The following is a 10,778-nucleotide window of genomic DNA, read 5'->3' on the forward strand; positions in this document are numbered from 1 at the left end:
GATAAGCACCTCAATTAGATACTCTAGAAAGTCATTAGCATGGAATTAGAACGAACTACAAGAATATTTCCTAAGTTATTCTCAACTATATAGTCTAGCATTATCGTAATTAGTGCAAGCATACTTAGCAATCAATGTGAGACAAGACTACGCCCATGCATAGTGATATTAGCAAGGTAAATGAAAAACATAGCAATCACTCCCCTGTAATAATGTTGCTCTGCCAGCCCAATACACGAGAGGGGGACTATATAAGAGTCAATGAAGTTGTCACTACCACGAACTACCCCACGATCTGGCATATTGGGTACAATCGCAGATAAATACGGTATAAGCACCACGCCTAAACAATATCTATCATTTACCCATGGATCCGAAGGATAAACGCTATACGATCCTAAGCATGTACATAGATCCAATCTAACTAAGCCAAGTACATAACTATGATAAACTAAGAACAATATAATCTTGAATATAAGCAAGTAGAGCAAAGTCATAAGCAATATATTGAAGCAGAACAAAGTCATATTCATAATATTGAAGAACAAAGATGATTAGAAGAACAATTAGAAGCACAATTAGAGAATTACCAAGAATTCTCTTGACAGATCCGGAAACCAATCAAAGATTGACTCCTTCTAGTTCTAATCCTATGTAGCTATGCTAATCTAGATGTCTTATTGATGTTGTGGCTCTAATCTTGATCAGAGGCTTCTTCTCCCTTGAGGAATAATGAATTAGGGTTGAGAGGCTCTCTCCTCCAGGGGCCAGGGGGTCTGGTTTTATAGTCCCTTCAAGTGAATATGGGCCATTGGATCAAACCGACTTAGATTGAACGATTATCCTTGATCCTTTAGGTCAGTGGAGATCTCCCATGAAGCAGAGTCCTGATTGGACTCTCAGAGGGGGCGGGCGCCTAGGGTAGGAGGGCGGGCACCCTGCCTCTGGCCCCGTTTCGTCTCCGCTTCGGTCTCGTGGCTTCTGGAGTCTTCTAGATGTAAGATAATTGCGCGGCACGTTAATAGCTCTATGTAATCCCGACGTGTGGGCCTTTCTTCCGTATTTCCTGATACCCCCCTGCAGAAATAGACAAACACCAAAACTCGTGGAATTCTATCAGATAAAACCCTAAGTCTAGATGTTGATTTCATTTGGATCCTTTTCTTTGTTTATTTGATAATTAAATTTGATACTTAAGGACCGTCAACAAACTCCCCCAAGCTTACCTCTTGCTCGTCCCTGAGCAAGGATAGACTCAGCAATGGATTAGAAGTTGTTGCAATATCTTTAAAATTTGACGGTACACATGCTTTTAAATAAGATCTTATCTCTGAGTTAGAGTAAACTGTCAAGACTTAAAACTTACTTACTTTACCTTTCACCATGGAACTTGTAACCGTCACTTCTGTCTTGAGTGGTTAAAAGATAGAACAGTCCAGTCAAGTGCCATGTCTCTTATTCTTGATCAGCTATGCTCTGGAGTTTTTGCAGATTTTCAAATAAAACTCAGAGATTCCTTTGTATGACTCTCTCATATCTCTCTTTTGTGCTATTTCTGGATCCTTACCAAGGCAGTGATGGTATATGCCTTCTCTCAAAATATGTGGTATTTGTGGTATAAAGCATAGTGACATTGCCTTCTCTCTCACCCTACTCTAATAAGGCTTTAATATCTGGAGCTCATAGGTGGGAGATAAAATATACATACTTACAAGACATGTATTGTATAGTCAAACCATGGATCCAAAGAAACAAATTAATAAGTCAAATCAAGATGTGCATGTGTGGCGAATGAATGGTGTATGGTGATGATGGTGATAACAATGGTGGAAGTCTAATTCTACTTTTGCTCTTTGAGGGGATACATACCTTCCTTGCTTTTTGAAATTTTATGAGGAGAATGATATGCTCTTTATTTTTTTTCTTTTCTCTCAGGTGGGTATCTTGTACCTCTAATTCTACTGTCGCACACTTGTCCATTTTTACCTCTCGTCTCACTTTTTCTTTTCTTTCGAGGTTCCGGGCACTTGCCCCTTTTTATTTTTTCGTATCTTTCTTCTCTTTTTTTTAGAGCACTCATCTCATGAGATAATATAGCAAGTGTTAGTAACAAGATAACTTGAGCATTTGTTTCACAAGGGAAAAATAGAAATATTTTTGGTTATTCTCCTCCAGATTAGGAGTAGAATAATTTTAGGTGCTTCTGGAGATGGAAATGGGTGGATATATGTGGATGATACTTCCGGAGTAGAAGTAGCATGTATGAGTGAACGTGCAAGTGAAATCTTGATTTAACCACATGACAAGCTCCTAAGGGTCTACACAGCTTGACCACGCTCAATGTTCATAAGCAGTAAATAGTAAATGTGTGGCTCAAAGTCTAGCAAGAAAGTATATATGGCTGTGGTAGGAATTTTAAAACTCTCATCATACAGGAACTCATCATGCAATATTTTAAAGATTTTCAAAGATAAAATTCTCCAGAATTCTAGCATCTCTAGGAACAGATAAACAGCAGCTCAACCTTCCCATATCGTATCCGTTAACAACTTAGACTTCAGATCAAGTTTTCATCCCACAAGTTTAGGTCTAGAGCAAGCTTTAAATTATAACAATTATGTCTAAACTTGAGGGAGAACTTAAAATGTGCAAATTAGGCAGAGCAACTATTCATCATATCCATGCTAGAGTTTTATTTAGATATAGATTAGCATAGCCACTTTATTTATTTATTAAACACACTAAGCAAAAGATATATATATATATAAGCATAAAATCTTTATTTGGTTTTCCATAGTTACGTATATTTATAGTTTAATATAGTATAAGTATAAAGATAGATAGAAATACTTATCGGGATAAATGGGGGTGCTCTCCCCCAAGCTGAATTTTGACGTAATTTCTCTTGATGTAGCTAGCAGGTGGCAGAGGAGTATTTGAAAGTCAACAACATTCTGATAGCGATTAGAATGTCCTCCGTCTGCTTGTCTTCTTGATTCTTGATTTCTGTGGAGCTCAGATAGACAACAAAGCTTTGTGGAACTGATTAAGTGTTAGCATAAATATCTAGCCTTTATCATGTTGAGACTCCTCAATAATTATTACTCCCTATTTTTATATTTTTATTTTACAAAGCAGAAAAGAAATATTTATTTTATTTTTATGCCACCACAGTGAATGTACTTATGGGTTTCATGCCACTCGCATACTGACATGGGGCTTACTGTTTTTCACATTTTTATTTTCTTTTTAGGATAGTATGAACACAATTAACTAAGTAGAAATAATTGAAAGGGAAAGGATAACTACCAAGTTTACCTCTTGGCAAGGCGTTCGGTGTTTTTAAGTCCTCCGAACGGGACTCTCCATTTTCTCAATTGTCCTGAGGTTTGTTGGGTGGCGTAGTCGGTACTTCCGGCGGCGCCTCCTCTTCATGTATAGTTATCTTCTCTTTCCATACCTGACTCGGTGCTTCGGTCTCCTCTGGATAATTCTATTTAAGCTGTACGTCTTCTGACCTTACAACTTCTCCTTCATAGTCTGCCCATCCGTCCTTGATGATCTACCTCCTCTGGTTGCGGTTGCGTCTCTTTCTGACCTGCTTAGATTCTTCAACGATGTAGTTAGGGTCAATAAAATAACGGCGTACCTTCTCTGAGGGGAAGTGCATATGGACTTCTCCAGTTCCAATGTAGGTGATTGCTTTAACGGTGCTGAGGAACGGTCTTCCAAGGATGCTGGGTGGATCGTACTCGTCTTCTCCCATGTCAATAACCTAATAGTCTGTGTAGACAAAATGATCGTCTATTTTGACTGGGCCATTAGTTATTGTTCCTTTAACGTCTCGAAACGTCTGATCTGCCATCTGGAGCTGAATGTATGTTGGTTTTAGGGGCATGGTTCCGAACAAGAGCCGATAGGTGACTGCGGCCATTATGTTGACGCCTGATCCGGTGTCGCAAGTTGTCTTGTAGAAGTTGTATCCATTTATGGAGCAATAGATGCTTGGCATTCCTGGGTCGTCCTTCTTGGTCAGACACGGTGACTTAAGTTGATGATCTTGGCCTCCATGAACTGCAGTGACCATCTTAGCTGATTCGGTCCATACTTGCTTGTTCCTGTTCCTCCTGTTGGTCCTCTTCCTTGATTCACGTCTGGATTGATCTGGGATTTGTGTAGTCTTGGTCTTGAAGAAAAATGTCTCCTTCCTCCCTTTGATGTAGAAACTGATCTTGGCAGTGCTAGCGTAGATGATAGCTCCCGTGGTGTTTAAGAATGGCCTCCCTAAGATGATGGGTGCCCTCTTATCATTTCCGGTCTCTACCACTACGAAGTCTGCTGGGGCGTACAAGGTACCAACTCGGACACAAAGGTTCCTTAATATTCCTTTTGGAAAACTTATCGTCGGATCTGCAAACTGCAAATACATGGTTGTTTCTAATAAAGGATGTGTAAAGAATTTTTCATAGAGTACCCTCGGTATAATGTTGACGCTGGAGCCAAAGTCACAGAGTGCTTCTCGGACGTCCACCATGCCGATGGAGATCGGGATGACGGAGCGTCCTGGATCGCCTCTCTTGACCGGCAGAAGGTCAGTAGTGAATTCAGTGACGGGGTTACTCCAATTACTTGCATCAAACATGTCTACAAGATTTGCAGATTCTAATCCTTCCGGTTGTGATGGTATACCGGGGTTAGTAGTAGGAACAGCAGCAGCTATTTGATTTAACTGAGATTCAATCATTTTATTAAAGCTAATTTGATTCTTGATGGCAGTAGAGAAATTATCCATTCTATTATTTATATTTTCCAGCATTTTATCATTAGATGCCAATTTCTTAGATAGATTATCCATTAGCTTTCCTTGATTAGACACTAACTCTCTCAAAGGTGGAAAATTATTATTATTGTTGTAAGAATTGTTACCTTGATAATTACCTGAGTAGTTAGGCCTCTGTTGATTCCAACCTTGATTTTGTTGAGGACGGTTGTAATAGTTGTTGTTGTTGTTGATGTAGTTCACGTCCTCAAGCATCTCAGGACAGTTATTGCCTAAGTGTCCAGTATCTCCACACTCTTCACATGTCAGGTGAGAGTCGTAGATGTGCATAACTTCCTTCTTATCTCCAGCTCTATCATCGAGCTTCTTCATGAGCAGGTCTAGCTTTGCAGACAACATGTCTACCTCCTTGAGCTGATGCATACCTCCACCTCTCTTGCGTGTCTGGGTCCTCTCTTCATTCCAGCCTTGATTGGACGCCATCTTCTCCACAAGAGCTGTGGCTTGTGGTATAGTAAGTGATAAGAATGCTCCTCCAGCTGTAGCATCCATGGTCTCTCGGGCACTATTGCTGAGTCCATGATAAAATGTCTGCATCAATAGCCAACTCTCCATTCCATGATGGGGACATTCTAGGATGTAGTCTTGGAAGCGCTCCCATGCTTCTAGAACAGATTCATCATTTTGTTGCTGAAAACTTGTAATCTTCCCACGGAGAGCATTGGTCTTGCCCATGGGAAAGAACTTTGCCAGGAAGTTTGTTGAGCAGAGTGCCCACATAGTATTCTTCTCCTTTGTAGCGTAGAACCACTGCTTCGCTCTCCCTAACAGTGAGAATGTGAAGAGGCGAAGTAGTATAGCTTCTTTGGAAACTCCTGATATGGTAAATGTGTTGCAAATCTCCAGGAAGTGTTGTAGATGAGCACTAGCATCTTCGTGTGCCTTCCCACAGAACTGGTTGGATTGCACCATGTTGATAAGTCCAGGCTTGAGCTCAAAGTTGCCATCGATCTCTACAGCAGGTCCAGTGCGGATGTTGTCCGTAGTGGGAGCTGAGAACTCGCGGATTGATTTATTTGCCATGGCTTCGAACTCTGAAGACAAGTTCCGGTGATCTTCTTGAATAGTTGAAGCTTCTTGCTGAAGTGTTGATGATCTATTCTTGAGCTTGGCTCTCGTCTTCTTGAATAATGCTTCGGGATTATCAACAAAATTTCCTAGAAGATGTCTTCTATTCATACATTCCCCTGCATAAGATAAACATAGAAAAATATCGGGGTAAAACTGTATGATAGAATAGATAAGCTCAATCATATTAGTGATGCGAATGATAACTCCAAAAATCTTTTATTCCATTCCTGATTAGTAATCAACCTTCCCCGACAACGGCGCCAAAAATGCTTGTTGGGTATTCTTAACATCATTACCAAAAGTAGACTAAGTTCTCTAAATCCAGTAACGGTGCCAAAAATGCCAAACCTATCCCTCACACCACTTAAGCCAAGTTGTCATCCCCAGCATGACATGAGAGACGCGGTATTGAAATATGCAATTGCTCTTCTAAATAAATAATGAATGGGATCTGCAAGCGCACAGATTAATACCGATGTAGCATTTAAACCGGGAAGTATTCCAGGTATCGTTATTTATATTTTTACCACTGGGAAGGGATTAACAATCATCAATATTGACTACAGAATAGAATATGAGATTGAGTATCTATCATTGCATGTATAATTGAGAACATATATCTAACTCTTTCATATAGGGGTAAGTGTCACATAAAAGATATATGAAGTAATAAATAGTGACAAGGATAATTAATCTGATCATAACTAGCCACATAATAAATATGATAAGCACCTCAATTAGATACTCTAGAAAGTCATTAGCATGGAATTAGAACGAACTACAAGAATATTTCCTAAGTTATTCTCAACTATATAGTCTAGCATTATCATAATTAGTGCAAGCACACTTAGCAATCATTGTGAGACAAGACTACGCCCATGCATAGTGATATTAGCAAGGTAAATGAGAAACATAGCAATCACTCCCCTGTAATAATGTTGCTCTGCCAGCCCAATACACGAGAGGGGGACTATATAAGAATCAATGAAGCTGTCACTATCACGAACTACCCCACGATCTGGCATATTGGGTAAAATCGCAGATAAATACGGTATAAGCACCACGCCTAGACAATATCTATCATTTACCCATGGATCCGATGGATAAACGCTATACGATCCTAAGCATGTATATAGATCCAATCTAACTAAGCCAAGTACATAACTATGATATACTAAGAACAATATAATATTGAATATAAGCAAGTAGAGCAAAGTCATAAGCAATATATTGAAGTAGAACAAAGTCATATTTATAATATTGAAGAACAAAGATGATTAGAAGAACAATTAGAAGCACAATTAGAGAATTACCAAGAATCGTCTTGACAGATCCGGAAACCAATCTAAGATTGACTCCTTCTAGTTCTAATCCTATGTAGCTATGCTAATCTAGATGTCTAATTGATGTGGTGGCTCTAATCTTGATCAGAGGCTTCTTCTCCCTTGAGGAATAATGAATTAGGGTTGAGAGGCTCTCTCCTCCAGGGGCCAGCGGGTCTGGTTTTATAATCCCTTCAAGTGAATATGGGCCGTTGGATCAAACCGACTTAGATTGAACGATTATCCTTGATCCTTTAGGTCGGTGGAGATCTCCCACGAAGCAGAGTCCTGATTGGACTCTCAGAGGGGGCGGGCGCCCAGGGCTGGAGGGCGGGCGCCCTGCCTCTGGCCCCGTTTCGCCTCCGCTTCGGTCTCGTGACTTCTGGAGTCTTCTAGATGTAAGATAATTGCGCGGCACATTAATATCTCTATGTAATCCCGACGTGTGGGCCTTTCTTCCGTATTTCCTGATAACCCCCTGTAGAAATAGACAAACACCAAAACTCGTGGAATTCTGTCAGATAAAATCCTAAGTCTAGATGTTGATTTCATTTGGATCCTTTTCTGTGTTTATTTGATAATTAAATTTGATACTTAAGGACCGTCAATAGTGTGCAGTTCTCTTCCTCTGATAACAACACTGTATTATATGAGTCTATCAAGTCAATGCTGACCATTCAAGGAATTTCATGGCTCCAAGTGTTAATAGTTACCTAGGTTGTATCAAATACAACCACTTGGGTAAAAGGAACATAGAAGATACCCAAGGCATGTTAGTACTAGATAGCCATTGTTAAAGATGGGCGATAGCAAGGTCTAGAGGACAATAAAAGTTGCAAGTATTCACCGAACTAGGGAAACAAGCCACTACCAAGTAGGTCAACTACAATTTTCCATCACTAAGTAGTTGCTTAGTAAGTTAGGTGGGTTTGTACAGTAGCAAAATGGCTTGGTGAAACTACTTTTGACATTAAGGATTCCTTTTTAGGATCAAACAACAGCTCTAAGATTATAAATCTAAGATTTGTTGTTTTAACACCTTTCTAATTATTTTTTTGACTTGTAGAACGCCTAGATCGCTCAACTATCGGTTGATTTGATAGGGTAACAACTAGGTACCAAAGGTTGAAAGGAGTCTTTTCTAGGTCATCCTAAGGTTCATCTTGGTGCAGTTCACACCGCGCAAACTAGCTTCATTATGCTTGAATTGTTAGTGTGTATATAGATCCAATAGTCTTCTCATGATTAACCAAAATTCAGTACAAACAAACACCATATGGCTAACCAAACAAAACAAAACCCTTGATAGCACCACACATATAATGATGCTAACCGAGACTAGGGATGTGCTTTTCTCTAGCTTGTCACTTAGATATAGCATTTTGTACTATCTATGTGATGGTCCAAGATTGAATTGACTTGATAATATAGGGCCTAGATAAGGAAATAGTATTTGCATCGTTGATCAATCTTATTGTTTTCTTCGCATGGCACTATTTTATGAGACATAGCCTTTAGGGATATCATGGAGCTGTTTTCAAGATAGTGATTAACCTTCTAACTAATAACTAATCAGTTGTCTCTAAACACTAAAAAGTTCCAAAACTTTCTTCTTTGGTGGCAACAATTATAGTTGATGCATTTGTAGGCAGTCAAGATCAAAGTTAGCCAAAAAGGAGATCACAATAGAGATGGTTGATTATGACTGTGTGATCACCATGATCAAGATTTGGATCAATTCTTGTCTAACTGATAACTTGTCCAACTTTAAGTGTTGTGTGCCCTTTGGATTCAATAGGGATGACACAAGTTACTAACTAAACGACTGATATTCTTACATGGGTAACCAAGTAGAGTCTCTTGTCTACCACCCCTTGCAGTCTGTTAAGCTTTATGTCGGTAACCTATTCTTCATATGTTACCTACTTAGCAACTTCAGAAGGAAGTTCTACTACATAAATATGATATAGAACTTCTGATTGGTCATAAGGAATGATAACCAAGGAAAAACTCATGATGAGATGACACATCAGTGTAGTTTCACAATAGGTCATGACTAGCAACCACGATACCAGTGCGTGCCGAGCAGCACGACCTTGTGTCTGTAGCCACAGGATGCTCTCGGTTTCGTCACGGCACCGTTAGTCATTAATCACGACACTATTACCGATCTTACAACCAACGTGAAATCTCACATGAAATAGGTAAGTCTTGCATGTACAAGAATCATGTGCAAGATAAAATTAAGCAAGCAAAGATGACAGCAAGATTTGGAGGTAACAGCTAGAAGGCTAAAGGATGAGAACACGGCACAAGACAGAAATGGATACGCCTTATGCCCATGAAGGCCATTACCCAACAATTAATTCATGGGATGCGGTCATGTTGGGTAAAAATATGAGATCAAAGCGGATAAATATCCCAAGACTTGTGGAGGCTGGAGATGACTAAAGCAACTCCAAAGGTAAAAACGCTACCTGATCAGAGAGTTAGATGATAGGGAGTTACATGATTTGTAGAGCAAAAGATTTCCTTACACAAGCTATGTTTTGGGAGATGCAATCGGGAGGTCCAACAAGGATTTGGTATGGTCTCCGTAACTAGCAAAGAACAACTCTAGTCAAAGCATTCTGTAGCGAGAACTTATCCTAGCTAGTTGGCTAGACAAGGATATTTGCAAACGTGTGCAGGACAACCATGGTATATGCAAGCATTTGAGGGTCTGGACATTGGTTTACGTATCAAGCATAGGCACGGATGCTCCAACAATCAAAAACTAACAGTCAAGTCTATAAGCTCGGCTCCTAAGAAAGAGAACCTAATTTGATACAACCAACACACAATTAACATAACTTGTGTGCCTTTCTAAGATAAAGCTATTTAACACTCGTGCTCCTCGAGGACAAAACAAGAAACAACCAAGGCATGATCTAGATAACCAACATCCACACAACATAACAGTTTTAAGCAAGTACTTGAGAAAACTCAAACAATCACGCTTAAACAACCACTACTAAGCACAAGGCTTACATATAACAAGCATTTATCTACAGCAATACAACACATTTATCCCACATACAAGGACTATGATACAAGATATGCTACACAGCAAGTGGACATGGCTCAGTCTTTTAGGGAGAAGATGATTTTGAGATTGATAGTAAAAGGGCTCCAAAAGATTTTGGCATGGCTGCACTATCATGCAAATGGACATACCACAAGCAAGAGTTTAGCATTTAGGAAAACTCAGCGGGAAAAGGTTATCAAACCTACAGAGCTAATTCAAAAAACTTAACAAGGTTGAAAAGAATAGCAATCAGCTCTGCCTAAACTAGGATAGAGAACATGATATGAGTTTTAGAAAATGATAACTAAAGTTCCATTGATCGAACAAACATGATCTTTAATCTTATGGAAACTTATCAAGTTATCTATAATTTTATCATTATCATCTTAAGGTGCTTCTACAGCTAACAAGCACAAACAATACAAAGAAGGCATATCTATTCAGATTTTTGAAAGATTCTGTCGTTCTAATTCATAGG

The sequence above is a fragment of the Sorghum bicolor genome, chromosome 7, assembly GCF_000003195.3.
Source record: "Sorghum bicolor cultivar BTx623 chromosome 7, Sorghum_bicolor_NCBIv3, whole genome shotgun sequence".
Lineage (NCBI taxonomy): Eukaryota > Viridiplantae > Streptophyta > Magnoliopsida > Poales > Poaceae > Sorghum > Sorghum bicolor.